General features: G+C 49.4%; 44 non-coding genes across 44 annotated transcripts; all 44 read right to left on the reverse strand.

The window, feature by feature from the left end:
* Positions 1-166: 166 nt before the first annotated feature.
* On the reverse strand, positions 167-285 carry LOC149764409 (5S ribosomal RNA). Its single transcript, XR_016411200.1, has one exon. It is a non-coding gene; the product is annotated as a 5S ribosomal RNA (ribosomal RNA).
* Positions 286-531: 246 nt separating this feature from the next.
* Positions 532-650, reverse strand: LOC149764410 (5S ribosomal RNA). Its single transcript, XR_016405955.1, has one exon. It is a non-coding gene; the product is annotated as a 5S ribosomal RNA (ribosomal RNA).
* A 248-nt stretch (positions 651-898) lies between these two features.
* On the reverse strand, positions 899-1,017 carry LOC149764411 (5S ribosomal RNA). The gene has a single exon (XR_016401160.1). It is a non-coding gene; the product is annotated as a 5S ribosomal RNA (ribosomal RNA).
* Positions 1,018-1,263: 246 nt separating this feature from the next.
* LOC149764412 (5S ribosomal RNA) lies at positions 1,264-1,382 on the reverse strand. The gene has a single exon (XR_016411201.1). It is a non-coding gene; the product is annotated as a 5S ribosomal RNA (ribosomal RNA).
* Positions 1,383-1,628: 246 nt separating this feature from the next.
* LOC149764413 (5S ribosomal RNA) lies at positions 1,629-1,747 on the reverse strand. Its single transcript, XR_016405956.1, has one exon. It is a non-coding gene; the product is annotated as a 5S ribosomal RNA (ribosomal RNA).
* Positions 1,748-1,995: 248 nt separating this feature from the next.
* Positions 1,996-2,114, reverse strand: LOC149764414 (5S ribosomal RNA). The gene has a single exon (XR_016401161.1). It is a non-coding gene; the product is annotated as a 5S ribosomal RNA (ribosomal RNA).
* Positions 2,115-2,360: 246 nt separating this feature from the next.
* Positions 2,361-2,479, reverse strand: LOC149764415 (5S ribosomal RNA). Its single transcript, XR_016405745.1, has one exon. It is a non-coding gene; the product is annotated as a 5S ribosomal RNA (ribosomal RNA).
* Positions 2,480-2,725: 246 nt separating this feature from the next.
* Positions 2,726-2,844, reverse strand: LOC149764416 (5S ribosomal RNA). The gene has a single exon (XR_016405957.1). It is a non-coding gene; the product is annotated as a 5S ribosomal RNA (ribosomal RNA).
* Positions 2,845-3,092: 248 nt separating this feature from the next.
* On the reverse strand, positions 3,093-3,211 carry LOC149764417 (5S ribosomal RNA). The gene has a single exon (XR_016401162.1). It is a non-coding gene; the product is annotated as a 5S ribosomal RNA (ribosomal RNA).
* A 246-nt stretch (positions 3,212-3,457) lies between these two features.
* Positions 3,458-3,576, reverse strand: LOC149764418 (5S ribosomal RNA). Its single transcript, XR_016411202.1, has one exon. It is a non-coding gene; the product is annotated as a 5S ribosomal RNA (ribosomal RNA).
* Positions 3,577-3,822: 246 nt separating this feature from the next.
* LOC149764419 (5S ribosomal RNA) lies at positions 3,823-3,941 on the reverse strand. The gene has a single exon (XR_016412831.1). It is a non-coding gene; the product is annotated as a 5S ribosomal RNA (ribosomal RNA).
* A 246-nt stretch (positions 3,942-4,187) lies between these two features.
* On the reverse strand, positions 4,188-4,306 carry LOC149764420 (5S ribosomal RNA). Its single transcript, XR_016403139.1, has one exon. It is a non-coding gene; the product is annotated as a 5S ribosomal RNA (ribosomal RNA).
* A 246-nt stretch (positions 4,307-4,552) lies between these two features.
* On the reverse strand, positions 4,553-4,671 carry LOC149764421 (5S ribosomal RNA). The gene has a single exon (XR_016405746.1). It is a non-coding gene; the product is annotated as a 5S ribosomal RNA (ribosomal RNA).
* Positions 4,672-4,917: 246 nt separating this feature from the next.
* On the reverse strand, positions 4,918-5,036 carry LOC149764422 (5S ribosomal RNA). The gene has a single exon (XR_016405959.1). It is a non-coding gene; the product is annotated as a 5S ribosomal RNA (ribosomal RNA).
* Positions 5,037-5,284: 248 nt separating this feature from the next.
* On the reverse strand, positions 5,285-5,403 carry LOC149764423 (5S ribosomal RNA). The gene has a single exon (XR_016401164.1). It is a non-coding gene; the product is annotated as a 5S ribosomal RNA (ribosomal RNA).
* A 246-nt stretch (positions 5,404-5,649) lies between these two features.
* On the reverse strand, positions 5,650-5,768 carry LOC149764424 (5S ribosomal RNA). The gene has a single exon (XR_016411203.1). It is a non-coding gene; the product is annotated as a 5S ribosomal RNA (ribosomal RNA).
* A 246-nt stretch (positions 5,769-6,014) lies between these two features.
* Positions 6,015-6,133, reverse strand: LOC149764425 (5S ribosomal RNA). The gene has a single exon (XR_016406246.1). It is a non-coding gene; the product is annotated as a 5S ribosomal RNA (ribosomal RNA).
* Positions 6,134-6,379: 246 nt separating this feature from the next.
* LOC149764426 (5S ribosomal RNA) lies at positions 6,380-6,498 on the reverse strand. The gene has a single exon (XR_016403141.1). It is a non-coding gene; the product is annotated as a 5S ribosomal RNA (ribosomal RNA).
* A 246-nt stretch (positions 6,499-6,744) lies between these two features.
* Positions 6,745-6,863, reverse strand: LOC149764427 (5S ribosomal RNA). The gene has a single exon (XR_016405747.1). It is a non-coding gene; the product is annotated as a 5S ribosomal RNA (ribosomal RNA).
* Positions 6,864-7,109: 246 nt separating this feature from the next.
* LOC149764428 (5S ribosomal RNA) lies at positions 7,110-7,228 on the reverse strand. The gene has a single exon (XR_016405960.1). It is a non-coding gene; the product is annotated as a 5S ribosomal RNA (ribosomal RNA).
* Positions 7,229-7,476: 248 nt separating this feature from the next.
* On the reverse strand, positions 7,477-7,595 carry LOC149764429 (5S ribosomal RNA). The gene has a single exon (XR_016401165.1). It is a non-coding gene; the product is annotated as a 5S ribosomal RNA (ribosomal RNA).
* Positions 7,596-7,841: 246 nt separating this feature from the next.
* Positions 7,842-7,960, reverse strand: LOC149764430 (5S ribosomal RNA). Its single transcript, XR_016411205.1, has one exon. It is a non-coding gene; the product is annotated as a 5S ribosomal RNA (ribosomal RNA).
* A 246-nt stretch (positions 7,961-8,206) lies between these two features.
* On the reverse strand, positions 8,207-8,325 carry LOC149764431 (5S ribosomal RNA). Its single transcript, XR_016406247.1, has one exon. It is a non-coding gene; the product is annotated as a 5S ribosomal RNA (ribosomal RNA).
* Positions 8,326-8,571: 246 nt separating this feature from the next.
* Positions 8,572-8,690, reverse strand: LOC149764432 (5S ribosomal RNA). The gene has a single exon (XR_016403142.1). It is a non-coding gene; the product is annotated as a 5S ribosomal RNA (ribosomal RNA).
* A 246-nt stretch (positions 8,691-8,936) lies between these two features.
* On the reverse strand, positions 8,937-9,055 carry LOC149764433 (5S ribosomal RNA). The gene has a single exon (XR_016405748.1). It is a non-coding gene; the product is annotated as a 5S ribosomal RNA (ribosomal RNA).
* A 246-nt stretch (positions 9,056-9,301) lies between these two features.
* On the reverse strand, positions 9,302-9,420 carry LOC149764434 (5S ribosomal RNA). Its single transcript, XR_016405961.1, has one exon. It is a non-coding gene; the product is annotated as a 5S ribosomal RNA (ribosomal RNA).
* A 248-nt stretch (positions 9,421-9,668) lies between these two features.
* Positions 9,669-9,787, reverse strand: LOC149764435 (5S ribosomal RNA). Its single transcript, XR_016412341.1, has one exon. It is a non-coding gene; the product is annotated as a 5S ribosomal RNA (ribosomal RNA).
* Positions 9,788-10,033: 246 nt separating this feature from the next.
* On the reverse strand, positions 10,034-10,152 carry LOC149764436 (5S ribosomal RNA). The gene has a single exon (XR_016411206.1). It is a non-coding gene; the product is annotated as a 5S ribosomal RNA (ribosomal RNA).
* Positions 10,153-10,398: 246 nt separating this feature from the next.
* LOC149764437 (5S ribosomal RNA) lies at positions 10,399-10,517 on the reverse strand. The gene has a single exon (XR_016406248.1). It is a non-coding gene; the product is annotated as a 5S ribosomal RNA (ribosomal RNA).
* A 246-nt stretch (positions 10,518-10,763) lies between these two features.
* Positions 10,764-10,882, reverse strand: LOC149764438 (5S ribosomal RNA). Its single transcript, XR_016403143.1, has one exon. It is a non-coding gene; the product is annotated as a 5S ribosomal RNA (ribosomal RNA).
* A 246-nt stretch (positions 10,883-11,128) lies between these two features.
* LOC149764439 (5S ribosomal RNA) lies at positions 11,129-11,247 on the reverse strand. Its single transcript, XR_016405749.1, has one exon. It is a non-coding gene; the product is annotated as a 5S ribosomal RNA (ribosomal RNA).
* A 246-nt stretch (positions 11,248-11,493) lies between these two features.
* Positions 11,494-11,612, reverse strand: LOC149764440 (5S ribosomal RNA). Its single transcript, XR_016405962.1, has one exon. It is a non-coding gene; the product is annotated as a 5S ribosomal RNA (ribosomal RNA).
* A 248-nt stretch (positions 11,613-11,860) lies between these two features.
* On the reverse strand, positions 11,861-11,979 carry LOC149764441 (5S ribosomal RNA). The gene has a single exon (XR_016412342.1). It is a non-coding gene; the product is annotated as a 5S ribosomal RNA (ribosomal RNA).
* A 246-nt stretch (positions 11,980-12,225) lies between these two features.
* LOC149764442 (5S ribosomal RNA) lies at positions 12,226-12,344 on the reverse strand. Its single transcript, XR_016411207.1, has one exon. It is a non-coding gene; the product is annotated as a 5S ribosomal RNA (ribosomal RNA).
* Positions 12,345-12,590: 246 nt separating this feature from the next.
* On the reverse strand, positions 12,591-12,709 carry LOC149764443 (5S ribosomal RNA). The gene has a single exon (XR_016412570.1). It is a non-coding gene; the product is annotated as a 5S ribosomal RNA (ribosomal RNA).
* Positions 12,710-12,956: 247 nt separating this feature from the next.
* Positions 12,957-13,075, reverse strand: LOC149764444 (5S ribosomal RNA). Its single transcript, XR_016407510.1, has one exon. It is a non-coding gene; the product is annotated as a 5S ribosomal RNA (ribosomal RNA).
* Positions 13,076-13,321: 246 nt separating this feature from the next.
* On the reverse strand, positions 13,322-13,440 carry LOC149764445 (5S ribosomal RNA). The gene has a single exon (XR_016412839.1). It is a non-coding gene; the product is annotated as a 5S ribosomal RNA (ribosomal RNA).
* A 246-nt stretch (positions 13,441-13,686) lies between these two features.
* On the reverse strand, positions 13,687-13,805 carry LOC149764446 (5S ribosomal RNA). Its single transcript, XR_016405750.1, has one exon. It is a non-coding gene; the product is annotated as a 5S ribosomal RNA (ribosomal RNA).
* A 246-nt stretch (positions 13,806-14,051) lies between these two features.
* Positions 14,052-14,170, reverse strand: LOC149764447 (5S ribosomal RNA). The gene has a single exon (XR_016405963.1). It is a non-coding gene; the product is annotated as a 5S ribosomal RNA (ribosomal RNA).
* A 248-nt stretch (positions 14,171-14,418) lies between these two features.
* On the reverse strand, positions 14,419-14,537 carry LOC149764448 (5S ribosomal RNA). Its single transcript, XR_016404096.1, has one exon. It is a non-coding gene; the product is annotated as a 5S ribosomal RNA (ribosomal RNA).
* Positions 14,538-14,783: 246 nt separating this feature from the next.
* On the reverse strand, positions 14,784-14,902 carry LOC149764449 (5S ribosomal RNA). The gene has a single exon (XR_016403741.1). It is a non-coding gene; the product is annotated as a 5S ribosomal RNA (ribosomal RNA).
* Positions 14,903-15,148: 246 nt separating this feature from the next.
* On the reverse strand, positions 15,149-15,267 carry LOC149764450 (5S ribosomal RNA). Its single transcript, XR_016404094.1, has one exon. It is a non-coding gene; the product is annotated as a 5S ribosomal RNA (ribosomal RNA).
* A 246-nt stretch (positions 15,268-15,513) lies between these two features.
* On the reverse strand, positions 15,514-15,632 carry LOC149764451 (5S ribosomal RNA). The gene has a single exon (XR_016406527.1). It is a non-coding gene; the product is annotated as a 5S ribosomal RNA (ribosomal RNA).
* A 246-nt stretch (positions 15,633-15,878) lies between these two features.
* On the reverse strand, positions 15,879-15,997 carry LOC149764452 (5S ribosomal RNA). Its single transcript, XR_016407133.1, has one exon. It is a non-coding gene; the product is annotated as a 5S ribosomal RNA (ribosomal RNA).
* Between the last annotated feature and the right edge of the window lie 23 nt (positions 15,998-16,020).

A 16,020-nucleotide genomic window follows, 5' to 3' on the forward strand; every position in this document is an offset into this window, starting at 1 on the left:
TCTGGCGTAGGATTCAACGCGCTGTTCCGCTATGCGGCATGGCACCGCGAGTCTCCGGACTCAGTTTATTTTCGGGGGAAAAAAATTATCCGAAGAGGAAAAGCCAAAAGCCGAAAAATTAAAAATAAATATTATCAAAAAATAAAAAAGCGGGCAAAAAATAAAAGGGGTGCAACACGAGGACTTCCCAGGGGGTCACCCATCCTAGTACTACTCTCGCCCAAGCACGCTTAACTGCGGAGTTCTGATGGGATCCGGTGCATTAGTGCTGGTATGATCGCACCCATGACATGCCCTTCGAAACTCCCTTTTATGACAAAGCAGCAGACCTCGACGGCCCGAGGCATTCGCGCTGCCGGGGCCGTTCTGGTGTAGGATTCAACGCGCTGTTCCGCTATGCGGCATGGCACCGCGAGTCTCCGGACTCAGTTTATTTTCGGGGGAAAAAAATTATCCGAAGAGGAAAAGCCAAAAGCCGAAAAATTAAAAATAAATATTATCAAAAAATAAAAAAGCGGGCAAAAAATAAAAGGGGTGCAACACGAGGACTTCCCAGGGGGTCACCCATCCTAGTACTACTCTCGCCCAAGCACGCTTAACTGCGGAGTTATGATGGGATCCGGTGCATTAGTGCTGGTATGATCGCACCCATGACATGCCCATCGAAACTCCCTTTTATGACAAAGCAGCAGACCTCGACGGCCCGAGACATTCGCGCCGCCGGGGCCGTTCTGGCGTAGGATTCAACGCGCTGGTCCCGCTATGCGGCATGGCACCGCCAGTCTCCGGACTCAGTTTATTTTCGGAGGAAAAAAATTATCCGAAGAGGAAAAGCCAAAAGCCGAAAAATTAAAAATAAATATTATCAAAAAATAAAAAAGTGGAGAAAAAAATAAAAAGGGTGCAACACGAGGACTTCCCTGGGGGTCACCCATCCTAGTACTACTCTCGCCCAAGCACGCTTAACTGCGGAGTTCTGATGGGATCCGGTGCATTAGTGCTGGTATGATCGCACCCATGACATGCCCTTCGAAACTCCCTTTTATGACAAAGCAGCAGACCTCGACGGCCCGAGACATTCGCGCTGCCGGGGCTGTTCTGGCGTAGGATTCAACGCGCTGTTCCGCTATGCGGCATGGCACCGCGAGTCTCCGGACTCAGTTTATTTTCGGGGGAAAAAAATTATCCGAAGAGGAAAAGCCAAAAGCCGAAAAATTAAAAATAAATATTATCAAAAAATAAAAAAGCGGGCAAAAAATAAAAGGGGTGCAACACGAGGACTTCCCAGGGGGTCACCCATCCTAGTACTACTCTCGCCCAAGCACGCTTAACTGCGGAGTTCTGATGGGATCCGGTGCATTAGTGCTGGTATGATCGCACCCATGACATGCCCTTCGAAACTCCCTTTTATGACAAAGCAGCAGACCTCGACGGCCCGAGACATTCGCGCTGCCGGGGCCGTTCTGGCGTAGGATTCAACGCGCTGTTCCGCTATGCGGCATGGCACCGCGAGTCTCCGGACTCAGTTTATTTTCGGGGGAAAAAAATTATCCGAAGAGGAAAAGCCAAAAGCCGAAAAATTAAAAATAAATATTATCAAAAAATAAAAAAGCGGGCAAAAAATAAAAGGGGTGCAACACGAGGACTTCCCAGGGGGTCACCCATCCTAGTACTACTCTCGCCCAAGCACGCTTAACTGCGGAGTTATGATGGGATCCGGTGCATTAGTGCTGGTATGATCGCACCCATGACATGCCCATCGAAACTCCCTTTTATGACAAAGCAGCAGACCTCGACGGCCCGAGACATTCGCGCCGCCGGGGCCGTTCTGGCGTAGGATTCAACGCGCTGGTCCCGCTATGCGGCATGGCACCGCCAGTCTCCGGACTCAGTTTATTTTCGGGGGAAAAAAATTATCCGAAGAGGAAAAGCCAAAAGCCGAAAAATTAAAAATAAATATTATCAAAAAATAAAAAAGTGGAGAAAAAAATAAAAAGGGTGCAACACGAGGACTTCCCTGGGGGTCACCCATCCTAGTACTACTCTCGCCCAAGCACGCTTAACTGCGGAGTTCTGATGGGATCCGGTGCATTAGTGCTGGTATGATCGCACCCATGACATGCCCTTCGAAACTCCCTTTTATGACAAAGCAGCAGACCTTGACGGCCCGAGACATTCGCGCTGCCGGGGCCATTCTGGCGTAGGATTCAACGCGCTGTTCCGCTATGCGGCATGGCACCGCCAGTCTCCGGACTCAGTTTATTTTCGGGGGGAAAAAATTATCCGAAGAGGAAAAGCCAAAAGCCAAAAAATTAAAAATAAATATTATCAAAAAATAAAAAAGCGGGCAAAAAATAAAAAGGGTGCAACACGAGGACTTCCCAGGGGGTCACCCATCCTAGTACTACTCTCGCCCAAGCACGCTTAACTGCGGAGTTCTGATCGGATCCGGCGCATTAGTGCTGGTATGATCGCACCCATGACATGCCCTTCGAAACTCCCTTTTATGACAAAGCAGCAGACCTCGACGGCCCGAGGCATTCGCGCTGCCGGGGCCGTTCTGGTGTAGGATTCAACGCGCTGTTCCGCTATGCGGCATGGCACCGCGAGTCTCCGGACTCAGTTTATTTTCGGGGGAAAAAAATTATCCGAAGAGGAAAAGCCAAAAGCCGAAAAATTAAAAATAAATATTATCAAAAAATAAAAAAGCGGGCAAAAAATAAAAGGGGTGCAACACGAGGACTTCCCAGGGGGTCACCCATCCTAGTACTACTCTCGCCCAAGCACGCTTAACTGCGGAGTTATGATGGGATCCGGTGCATTAGTGCTGGTATGATCGCACCCATGACATGCCCATCGAAACTCCCTTTTATGACAAAGCAGCAGACCTCGACGGCCCGAGACATTCGCGCCGCCGGGGCCGTTCTGGCGTAGGATTCAACGCGCTGGTCCCGCTATGCGGCATGGCACCGCCAGTCTCCGGACTCAGTTTATTTTCGGAGGAAAAAAATTATCCGAAGAGGAAAAGCCAAAAGCCGAAAAATTAAAAATAAATATTATCAAAAAATAAAAAAGTGGAGAAAAAAATAAAAAGGGTGCAACACGAGGACTTCCCTGGGGGTCACCCATCCTAGTACTACTCTCGCCCAAGCACGCTTAACTGCGGAGTTCTGATGGGATCCGGTGCATTAGTGCTGGTATGATCGCACCCATGACATGCCCTTCGAAACTCCCTTTTATGACAAAGCAGCAGACCTCGACGGCCCGAGACATTCGCGCTGCCGGGGCTGTTCTGGCGTAGGATTCAACGCGCTGTTCCGCTATGCGGCATGGCACCGCGAGTCTCCGGACTCAGTTTATTTTCGGGGGAAAAAAATTATCCGAAGAGGAAAAGCCAAAAGCCGAAAAATTAAAAATAAATATTATCAAAAAATAAAAAAGCGGGCAAAAAATAAAAGGGGTGCAACACGAGGACTTCCCAGGGGGTCACCCATCCTAGTACTACTCTCGCCCAAGCACGCTTAACTGCGGAGTTCTGATGGGATCCGGTGCATTAGTGCTGGTATGATCGCACCCATGACATGCCCTTCGAAACTCCCTTTTAAGACAAAGCAGCAGACCTCGACGGCCCGAGACATTCGCGCTGCCGGGGCCGTTCTGGCGTAGGATTCAACGCGCTGTTCCGCTATGCGGCATGGCACCGCGAGCCTCCGGACTCAGTTTATTTTCGAGGGAAAAAAATTATCCGAAATGGAAAAGCCAAAAGCCGAAAAATTAAAAATAAATATTATCAAAAAATAAAAAAGCGGGCAAAAAATAAAAGGGGTGCAACACGAGGACTTCCCAGGGGGTCACCCATCCTAGTACTACTCTCGCCCAAGCACGCTTAACTGCGGAGTTCTGATGGGATCCGGTGCATTAGTGCTGGTATGATTGCACCCAAGACATGCCCTTCGAAACTCCCTTTTATGACAAAGCAGCAGACCTCGACGGCCCGAGACATTCGCGCTGCCGGGGCCGTTCTGGCGTAGGATTCAACACGCTCTTCCGCTATGCGGCATGGCACCGCCAGTCTCCGGACTCAGTTTATTTTCGGGAGAAAAAAATTATCCGAAGAGGAAAAGCCAAAAGCCGAAAAATAAAAAATAAATGTTATCAAAAAATAAAAAAGCGGGCAAAAAATAAAAGGGGTGCAACACGAGGACTTTCCAGGGGGTCACCCATCCTAGTACTACTCTCGCCCAAGCACGCTTAACTGCGGAGTTCTGATGGGATCCGGTGCATTAGTGCTGGTATGATCGCACCCATGACATGCCCTTCGAAACTCCCTTTTATGACAAAGCAGCAGACCTTGACGGCCCGAGACATTCGCGCTGCCGGGGCCATTCTGGCGTAGGATTCAACGCGCTGTTCCGCTATGCGGCATGGCACCGCCAGTCTCCGGACTCAGTTTATTTTCGGGGGGAAAAAATTATCCGAAGAGGAAAAGCCAAAAGCCAAAAAATTAAAAATAAATATTATCAAAAAATAAAAAAGCGGGCAAAAAATAAAAAGGGTGCAACACGAGGACTTCCCAGGGGGTCACCCATCCTAGTACTACTCTCGCCCAAGCACGCTTAACTGCGGAGTTCTGATCGGATCCGGCGCATTAGTGCTGGTATGATCGCACCCATGACATGCCCTTCGAAACTCCCTTTTATGACAAAGCAGCAGACCTCGACGGCCCGAGGCATTCGCGCTGCCGGGGCCGTTCTGGTGTAGGATTCAACGCGCTGTTCCGCTATGCGGCATGGCACCGCGAGTCTCCGGACTCAGTTTATTTTCGGGGGAAAAAAATTATCCGAAGAGGAAAAGCCAAAAGCCGAAAAATTAAAAATAAATATTATCAAAAAATAAAAAAGCGGGCAAAAAATAAAAGGGGTGCAACACGAGGACTTCCCAGGGGGTCACCCATCCTAGTACTACTCTCGCCCAAGCACGCTTAACTGCGGAGTTATGATGGGATCCGGTGCATTAGTGCTGGTATGATCGCACCCATGACATGCCCATCGAAACTCCCTTTTATGACAAAGCAGCAGACCTCGACGGCCCGAGACATTCGCGCCGCCGGGGCCGTTCTGGCGTAGGATTCAACGCGCTGGTCCCGCTATGCGGCATGGCACCGCCAGTCTCCGGACTCAGTTTATTTTCGGGGGAAAAAAATTATCCGAAGAGGAAAAGCCAAAAGCCGAAAAATTAAAAATAAATATTATCAAAAAATAAAAAAGTGGAGAAAAAAATAAAAAGGGTGCAACACGAGGACTTCCCTGGGGGTCACCCATCCTAGTACTACTCTCGCCCAAGCACGCTTAACTGCGGAGTTCTGATGGGATCCGGTGCATTAGTGCTGGTATGATCGCACCCATGACATGCCCTTCGAAACTCCCTTTTATGACAAAGCAGCAGACCTCGACGGCCCGAGACATTCGCGCTGCCGGGGCCGTTCTGGCGTAGGATTCAACGCGCTGTTCCGCTATGCGGCATGGCACCGCGAGTCTCCGGACTCAGTTTATTTTCGGGGGAAAAAAATTATCCGAAGAGGAAAAGCCAAAAGCCGAAAAATTAAAAATAAATATTATCAAAAAATAAAAAAGCGGGCAAAAAATAAAAGGGGTGCAACACGAGGACTTCCCAGGGGGTCACCCATCCTAGTACTACTCTCGCCCAAGCACGCTTAACTGCGGAGTTCTGATGGGATCCGGTGCATTAGTGCTGGTATGATCGCACCCATGACATGCCCTTCGAAACTCCCTTTTATGACAAAGCAGCAGACCTCGACGGCCCGAGACATTCGCGCTGCCGGGGCCGTTCTGGCGTAGGATTCAACGCGCTGTTCCGCTATGCGGCATGGCACCGCGAGCCTCCGGACTCAGTTTATTTTCGAGGGAAAAAAATTATCCGAAATGGAAAAGCCAAAAGCCGAAAAATTAAAAATAAATATTATCAAAAAATAAAAAAGCGGGCAAAAAATAAAAGGGGAGCAACACGAGGACTTCCCAGGGGGTCACCCATCCTAGTACTACTCTCGCCCAAGCACGCTTAACTGCGGAGTTCTGATAGGATCCGGTGCATTAGTGCTGGTATGATTGCACCCAAGACATGCCCTTCGAAACTCCCTTTTATGACAAAGCAGCAGACCTCGACGGCCCGAGACATTCGCGCTGCCGGGGCCGTTCTGGCGTAGGATTCAACACGCTCTTCCGCTATGCGGCATGGCACCGCCAGTCTCCGGACTCAGTTTATTTTCGGGGGAAAAAAATTATCCGAAGAGGAAAAGCCAAAAGCCGAAAAATAAAAAATAAATGTTATCAAAAAATAAAAAAGCGGGCAAAAAATAAAAGGGGTGCAACACGAGGACTTTCCAGGGGGTCACCCATCCTAGTACTACTCTCGCCCAAGCACGCTTAACTGCGGAGTTCTGATGGGATCCGGTGCATTAGTGCTGGTATGATCGCACCCATGACATGCCCTTCGAAACTCCCTTTTATGACAAAGCAGCAGACCTTGACGGCCCGAGACATTCGCGCTGCCGGGGCCATTCTGGCGTAGGATTCAACGCGCTGTTCCGCTATGCGGCATGGCACCGCCAGTCTCCGGACTCAGTTTATTTTCGGGGGGAAAAAATTATCCGAAGAGGAAAAGCCAAAAGCCAAAAAATTAAAAATAAATATTATCAAAAAATAAAAAAGCGGGCAAAAAATAAAAAGGGTGCAACACGAGGACTTCCCAGGGGGTCACCCATCCTAGTACTACTCTCGCCCAAGCACGCTTAACTGCGGAGTTCTGATCGGATCCGGCGCATTAGTGCTGGTATGATCGCACCCATGACATGCCCTTCGAAACTCCCTTTTATGACAAAGCAGCAGACCTCGACGGCCCGAGGCATTCGCGCTGCCGGGGCCGTTCTGGTGTAGGATTCAACGCGCTGTTCCGCTATGCGGCATGGCACCGCGAGTCTCCGGACTCAGTTTATTTTCGGGGGAAAAAAATTATCCGAAGAGGAAAAGCCAAAAGCCGAAAAATTAAAAATAAATATTATCAAAAAATAAAAAAGCGGGCAAAAAATAAAAGGGGTGCAACACGAGGACTTCCCAGGGGGTCACCCATCCTAGTACTACTCTCGCCCAAGCACGCTTAACTGCGGAGTTATGATGGGATCCGGTGCATTAGTGCTGGTATGATCGCACCCATGACATGCCCATCGAAACTCCCTTTTATGACAAAGCAGCAGACCTCGACGGCCCGAGACATTCGCGCCGCCGGGGCCGTTCTGGCGTAGGATTCAACGCGCTGGTCCCGCTATGCGGCATGGCACCGCCAGTCTCCGGACTCAGTTTATTTTCGGGGGAAAAAAATTATCCGAAGAGGAAAAGCCAAAAGCCGAAAAATTAAAAATAAATATTATCAAAAAATAAAAAAGTGGAGAAAAAAATAAAAAGGGTGCAACACGAGGACTTCCCTGGGGGTCACCCATCCTAGTACTACTCTCGCCCAAGCACGCTTAACTGCGGAGTTCTGATGGGATCCGGTGCATTAGTGCTGGTATGATCGCACCCATGACATGCCCTTCGAAACTCCCTTTTATGACAAAGCAGCAGACCTCGACGGCCCGAGACATTCGCGCTGCCGGGGCCGTTCTGGCGTAGGATTCAACGCGCTGTTCCGCTATGCGGCATGGCACCGCGAGTCTCCGGACTCAGTTTATTTTCGGGGGAAAAAAATTATCCGAAGAGGAAAAGCCAAAAGCCGAAAAATTAAAAATAAATATTATCAAAAAATAAAAAAGCGGGCAAAAAATAAAAGGGGTGCAACACGAGGACTTCCCAGGGGGTCACCCATCCTAGTACTACTCTCGCCCAAGCACGCTTAACTGCGGAGTTCTGATGGGATCCGGTGCATTAGTGCTGGTATGATCGCACCCATGACATGCCCTTCGAAACTCCCTTTTATGACAAAGCAGCAGACCTCGACGGCCCGAGACATTCGCGCTGCCGGGGCCGTTCTGGCGTAGGATTCAACGCGCTGTTCCGCTATGCGGCATGGCACCGCGAGCCTCCGGACTCAGTTTATTTTCGAGGGAAAAAAATTATCCGAAATGGAAAAGCCAAAAGCCGAAAAATTAAAAATAAATATTATCAAAAAATAAAAAAGCGGGCAAAAAATAAAAGGGGAGCAACACGAGGACTTCCCAGGGGGTCACCCATCCTAGTACTACTCTCGCCCAAGCACGCTTAACTGCGGAGTTCTGATAGGATCCGGTGCATTAGTGCTGGTATGATTGCACCCAAGACATGCCCTTCGAAACTCCCTTTTATGACAAAGCAGCAGACCTCGACGGCCCGAGACATTCGCGCTGCCGGGGCCGTTCTGGCGTAGGATTCAACACGCTCTTCCGCTATGCGGCATGGCACCGCCAGTCTCCGGACTCAGTTTATTTTCGGGGGAAAAAAATTATCCGAAGAGGAAAAGCCAAAAGCCGAAAAATAAAAAATAAATGTTATCAAAAAATAAAAAAGCGGGCAAAAAATAAAAGGGGTGCAACACGAGGACTTTCCAGGGGGTCACCCATCCTAGTACTACTCTCGCCCAAGCACGCTTAACTGCGGAGTTCTGATGGGATCCGGTGCATTAGTGCTGGTATGATCGCACCCATGACATGCCCTTCGAAACTCCCTTTTATGACAAAGCAGCAGACCTTGACGGCCCGAGACATTCGCGCTGCCGGGGCCATTCTGGCGTAGGATTCAACGCGCTGTTCCGCTATGCGGCATGGCACCGCCAGTCTCCGGACTCAGTTTATTTTCGGGGGGAAAAAATTATCCGAAGAGGAAAAGCCAAAAGCCAAAAAATTAAAAATAAATATTATCAAAAAATAAAAAAGCGGGCAAAAAATAAAAAGGGTGCAACACGAGGACTTCCCAGGGGGTCACCCATCCTAGTACTACTCTCGCCCAAGCACGCTTAACTGCGGAGTTCTGATCGGATCCGGCGCATTAGTGCTGGTATGATCGCACCCATGACATGCCCTTCGAAACTCCCTTTTATGACAAAGCAGCAGACCTCGACGGCCCGAGGCATTCGCGCTGCCGGGGCCGTTCTGGTGTAGGATTCAACGCGCTGTTCCGCTATGCGGCATGGCACCGCGAGTCTCCGGACTCAGTTTATTTTCGGGGGAAAAAAATTATCCGAAGAGGAAAAGCCAAAAGCCGAAAAATTAAAAATAAATATTATCAAAAAATAAAAAAGCGGGCAAAAAATAAAAGGGGTGCAACACGAGGACTTCCCAGGGGGTCACCCATCCTAGTACTACTCTCGCCCAAGCACGCTTAACTGCGGAGTTATGATGGGATCCGGTGCATTAGTGCTGGTATGATCGCACCCATGACATGCCCATCGAAACTCCCTTTTATGACAAAGCAGCAGACCTCGACGGCCCGAGACATTCGCGCCGCCGGGGCCGTTCTGGCGTAGGATTCAACGCGCTGGTCCCGCTATGCGGCATGGCACCGCCAGTCTCCGGACTCAGTTTATTTTCGGGGGAAAAAAATTATCCGAAGAGGAAAAGCCAAAAGCCGAAAAATTAAAAATAAATATTATCAAAAAATAAAAAAGTGGAGAAAAAAATAAAAAGGGTGCAACACGAGGACTTCCCAGGGGGTCACCCATCCTAGTACTACTCTCGCCCAAGCACGCTTAACTGCGGAGTTCTGATGGGATCCGGTGCATTAGTGCTGGTATGATCGCACCCATGACATGCCCTTCGAAACTCCCTTTTATGACAAAGCAGCAGACCTCGACGGCCCGAGACATTCGCGCTGCCGGGGCCGTTCTGGCGTAGGATTCAACGCGCTGTTCCGCTATGCGGCATGGCACCGCGAGTCTCCGGACTCAGTTTATTTTCGGGGGAAAAAAATTATCCGAAGAGGAAAAGCCAAAAGCCGAAAAATTAAAAATAAATATTATCAAAAAATAAAAAAGCGGGCAAAAAATAAAAGGGGTGCAACACGAGGACTTCCCAGGGGGTCACCCATCCTAGTACTACTCTCGCCCAAGCACGCTTAACTGCGGAGTTCTGATGGGATCCGGTGCATTAGTGCTGGTATGATCGCACCCATGACATGCCCTTCGAAACTCCCTTTTATGACAAAGCAGCAGACCTCGACGGCCCGAGACATTCGCGCTGCCGGGGCCGTTCTGGCGTAGGATTCAACGCGCTGTTCCGCTATGCGGCATGGCACCGCGAGCCTCCGGACTCAGTTTATTTTCGAGGGAAAAAAATTATCCGAAATGGAAAAGCCAAAAGCCGAAAAATTAAAAATAAATATTATCAAAAAATAAAAAAGCGGGCAAAAAATAAAAGGGGAGCAACACGAGGACTTCCCAGGGGGTCACCCATCCTAGTACTACTCTCGCCCAAGCACGCTTAACTGCGGAGTTCTGATAGGATCCGGTGCATTAGTGCTGGTATGATTGCACCCAAGACATGCCCTTCGAAACTCCCTTTTATGACAAAGCAGCAGACCTCGACGGCCCGAGACATTCGCGCTGCCGGGGCCGTTCTGGCGTAGGATTCAACACGCTCTTCCGCTATGCGGCATGGCACCGCCAGTCTCCGGACTCAGTTTATTTTCGGGGGAAAAAAATTATCCGAAGAGGAAAAGCCAAAAGCCGAAAAATAAAAAATAAATGTTATCAAAAAATAAAAAAGCGGGCAAAAAATAAAAGGGGTGCAACACGAGGACTTTCCAGGGGGTCACCCATCCTAGTACTACTCTCGCCCAAGCACGCTTAACTGCGGAGTTCTGATGGGATCCGGTGCATTAGTGCTGGTATGATCGCACCCATGACATGCCCTTCGAAACTCCCTTTTATGACAAAGCAGCAGACCTTGACGGCCCGAGACATTCGCGCTGCCGGGGCCATTCTGGCGTAGGATTCAACGCGCTGTTCCGCTATGCGGCATGGCACCGCCAGTCTCCGGACTCAGTTTATTTTCGGGGGGAAAAAATTATCCGAAGAGGAAAAGCCAAAAGCCAAAAAATTAAAAATAAATATTATCAAAAAATAAAAAAGCGGGCAAAAAATAAAAAGGGTGCAACACGAGGACTTCCCAGGGGGTCACCCATCCTAGTACTACTCTCGCCCAAGCACGCTTAACTGCGGAGTTCTGATCGGATCCGGCGCATTAGTGCTGGTATGATCGCACCCATGACATGCCCTTCGAAACTCCCTTTTATGACAAAGCAGCAGACCTCGACGGCCCGAGGCATTCGCGCTGCCGGGGCCGTTCTGGTGTAGGATTCAACGCGCTGTTCCGCTATGCGGCATGGCACCGCGAGTCTCCGGACTCAGTTTATTTTCGGGGGAAAAAAATTATCCGAAGAGGAAAAGCCAAAAGCCGAAAAATTAAAAATAAATATTATCAAAAAATAAAAAAGCGGGCAAAAAATAAAAGGGGTGCAACACGAGGACTTCCCAGGGGGTCACCCATCCTAGTACTACTCTCGCCCAAGCACGCTTAACTGCGGAGTTATGATGGGATCCGGTGCATTAGTGCTGGTATGATCGCACCCATGACATGCCCATCGAAACTCCCTTTTATGACAAAGCAGCAGACCTCGACGGCCCGAGACATTCGCGCCGCCGGGGCCGTTCTGGCGTAGGATTCAACGCGCTGGTCCCGCTATGCGGCATGGCACCGCCAGTCTCCGGACTCAGTTTATTTTCGGGGGAAAAAAATTATCCGAAGAGGAAAAGCCAAAAGCCGAAAAATTAAAAATAAATATTATCAAAAAATAAAAAAGTGGAGAAAAAAATAAAAAGGGTGCAACACGAGGACTTCCCAGGGGGTCACCCATCCTAGTACTACTCTCGCCCAAGCACGCTTAACTGCGGAGTTCTGATGGGATCCGGTGCATTAGTGCTGGTATGATCGCACCCATGACATGCCCTTCGAAACTCCCTTTTATGACAAAGCAGCAGACCTCGACGGCCCGAGACATTCGCGCTGCCGGGGCCGTTCTGGCGTAGGATTCAACGCGCTGTTCCGCTATGCGGCATGGCACCGCGAGTCTCCGGACTCAGTTTATTTTCGGGGAAAAAAAATTATCCGAAGAGGAAAAGCCAAAAGCCGAAAAATTAAAAATAAATATTATCAAAAAATAAAAAAGCGGGCAAAAAATAAAAGGGGTGCAACACGAGGACTTCCCAGGGGGTCACCCATCCTAGTACTACTCTCGCCCAAGCACGCTTAACTGCGGAGTTCTGATGGGATCCGGTGCATTAGTGCTGGTATGATCGCACCCATGACATGCCCATCGAAACACCCTTTTATGACAAAGCAGCAGACCTCGACGGCCCGAGACATTCGCGCTGCCGGGGCCGTTCTGGCGTAGGATTCAATGCGCTGTTCCGCTATGCGGCATGGCACCGCGAGTCTCCGGACTCAGTTTATTTTCGAGGGAAAAAAATTATCCGAAGAGGAAAAGCCAAAAGCCAAACAATTAAAGATAAATGTTATCAAAAAAGAAAAAAGCGGGCAAAAAATAAAAGGGGTGCAACACGAGGACTTCCCATGGGGTCACCCATCCTAGTACTACTCTCGCCCAAGCACGCTTAACTGCGGAGTTCTGATGGGATCCGGTGCATTAGTGCTGGTATGATCGCACCCATGATATGCCCTTCGAAACTCCCTTTTATGACAAAGCAGCAGACCTCGACGGCCCGAGACATTCGCGCTGCCGGGGCCGTTCTGGCGTAGGATTCAACGCGCTAGTCCCGCTATGCGGCATGGCACCGCCAGTCTCCGGACTCAGTTTATTGTCGGAGGAAAAAAATTATCCTAAGAGGAAAAGCCAAAAGCCAAAAAATTAAAAATAAATATTATCAAAAAATAAAAAAGCGGGCAAAAAATAAAAAGGGTGCAACATGAGGACTTCCCAGGGGGTCACCCATCCTAGTACTACTCTCGCCCAAGCACGCTTAACTGCGGAGTTCTGATAGGATCCGGTGCATTAGTGCTGGTATGATCGCACCCAAGACATGCCCTTCGAAACTCCCTTTTATGACAAAGCAGCAGACCTCGACGGCCCGAGACATTCGCGCTGCCGGGGCCATTCTGGCGTAGGATTCAACACGCTGTTCCGCTATGCGGCATGGCACCGCCAGTCTCCGGACTCAGTTTATTTTCGGAGGAAAAAAATTATCCGAAGAGGAAAAGCCAAAAGCCGAAAAATAAAAAATAAATGTTATCAAAAAATAAAAAAGCGGGCAAAAAATAAAAGGAGTGCAACACGAGGACTTCCCAGGGGGTCACCCATCCTAGTACTACTCTCGCCCAAGCACGCTTAACTGCGGAGTTCTGATGGGATCCGGTGCATTAGTGCTGGTATGATCGCACCCATGACATGCCCTTCGAAACTCCCTTTTATGACAAAGCAGCAGACCTCGACGGCCCGAGACATTCGCGCTGCCGGGGCCGTTCTGGCGTAGGATTCAACGCGCTGTTCCGCTATGCGGCATGGCACCGCCAGTCTCCGGACTCAGTTTATTTTCGGGGGGAAAAAATTATCCGAAGAGGAAAAGCCAAAAGCCAAAAAATTAAAAATAAATATTATCAAAAAATAAAAAAGCGGGCAAAAAATAAAAAGGGTGCAACACGAGGACTTCCCAGGGGGTCACCCATCCTAGTACTACTCTCGCCCAAGCACGCTTAACTGCGGAGTTCTGATCGGATCCGGCGCATTAGTGCTGGTATGATCGCACCCATGACATGCCCTTCGAAACTCCCTTTTATGACAAAGCAGCAGACCTCGACGGCCCGAGGCATTCGCGCTGCCGGGGCCGTTCTGGTGTAGGATTCAACGCGCTGTTCCGCTATGCGGCATGGCACCGCGAGTCTCCGGACTCAGTTTATTTTCGGGGGAAAAAAATTATCCGAAGAGGAAAAGCCAAAAGCCGAAAAATTAAAAATAAATATTATCAAAAAATAAAAAAGCGGGCAAAAAATAAAAGGGGTGCAACACGAGGACTTCCCAGGGGGTCACCCATCCTAGTACTACTCTCGCCCAAGCACGCTTAACTGCGGAGTTATGATGGGATCCGGTGCATTAGTGCTGGTATGATCGCACCCATGACATGCCCATCGAAACTCCCTTTTATGACAAAGCAGCAGACCTCGACGGCCCGAGACATTCGCGCCGCCGGGGCCGTTCTGGCGTAGGATTCAACGCGCTGGTCCCGCTATGCGGCATGGCACCGCCAGTCTCCGGACTCAGTTTATTTTCGGGGGAAAAAAATTATCCGAAGAGGAAAAGCCAAAAGCCGAAAAATTAAAAATAAATATTATCAAAAAATAAAAAAGTGGAGAAAAAAATAAAAAGGGTGCAACACGAGGACTTCCCTGGGGGTCACCCATCCTAGTACTACTCTCGCCCAAGCACGCTTAACTGCGGAGTTCTGATGGGATCCGGTGCATTAGTGCTGGTATGATCGCACCAATGACATGTCCTTCAAAACTCCCTTTTATGACAAAGCAGCAGACCTCGACGGCCCGAGACATTCGCGCTGCCGGGGCCGTTCTGGCGTAGGATTCAACGCGCTGTTCCGCTATGCGGCATGGCACCGCGAGCCTCCGGACTCAGTTTATTTTCGAGGGAAAAAAATTATCCGAAATGGAAAAGCCAAAAGCCGAAAAATTAAAAATAAATATTATCAAAAAATAAAAAAGCGGGCAAAAAATAAAAGGGGTGCAACACGAGGACTTCCCAGGGGGTCACCCATCCTAGTACTACTCTCGCCCAAGCACGCTTAACTGCGGAGTTCTGATAGGATCCGGTGCATTAGTGCTGGTATGATTGCACCCAAGACATGCCCTTCGAAACTCCCTTTTATGACAAAGCAGCAGACCTCGACGGCCCGAGACATTCGCGCTGCCGGGGCCGTTCTGGCGTAGGATTCAACACGCTCTTCCGCTATGCGGCATGGCACCGCCAGTCTCCGGACTCAGTTTATTTTCGGGGGAAAAAAATTATCCGAAGAGGAAAAGCCAAAAGCCGAAAAATAAAAAATAAATGTTATCAAAAAATAAAAAAGCGGGCAAAAAATAAAAGGGGTGCAACACGAGGACTTTCCAGGGGGTCACCCATCCTAGTACTACTCTCGCCCAAGCACGTTTAACTGCGGAGTTCTGATGGGATCCGGTGCATTAGTGCTGGTATGATCGCACCCATGACATGCCCTTCGAAACTCCCTTTTATGACAAAGCAGCAGACCTTGACGGCCCGAGACATTCGCGCTGCCGGGGCCATTCTGGCGTAGGATTCAACGCGCTGTTCCGCTATGCGGCATGGCACCGCCAGTCTCCGGACTCAGTTTATTTTCGGGGGGAAAAAATTATCCGAAGAGGAAAAGCCAAAAGCCAAAAAATTAAAAATAAATATTATCAAAAAATAAAAAAGCGGGCAAAAAATAAAAAGGGTGCAACACGAGGACTTCCCAGGGGGTCACCCATCCTAGTACTACTCTCGCCCAAGCACGCTTAACTGCGGAGTTCTGATCGGATCCGGCGCATTAGTGCAGGTATGATCGCACCCATGACATGCCCTTCGAAACTCCCTTTTATGACAAAGCAGCAGACCTCGACGGCCCGAGGCATTCGCGCTGCCGGGGCCGTTCTGGTGTAGGATTCAACGCGCTGTTCCGCTATGCGGCATGGCACCGCGAGTCTCCGGACTCAGTTTATTTTCGGGAGAAAAAAATTATCCAAAGAGGAAAAGCCAAAAGCCGAAAAATTAAAAATAAATATTATCAAAAAATAAAAAAGCGGGCAAAAAATAAAAGGGGTGCAACACGAGGACTTCCCAGGGGGTCACCCATCCTAGTACTACACTCGCCCAAGCACGCTTAACTGCGGAGTTATGATGGGATCCGGTGCATTAGTGCTGGTATGATCGCACCCATGACATGCCCATCGAAACTCTC

Source organism: Phoenix dactylifera, chromosome 4 (assembly GCF_051530095.1).
Source record: "Phoenix dactylifera cultivar Ajwa chromosome 4, Ajwa_hap1_PhDact_Kaust_v1.1, whole genome shotgun sequence".
NCBI lineage: Eukaryota > Viridiplantae > Streptophyta > Magnoliopsida > Arecales > Arecaceae > Phoenix > Phoenix dactylifera.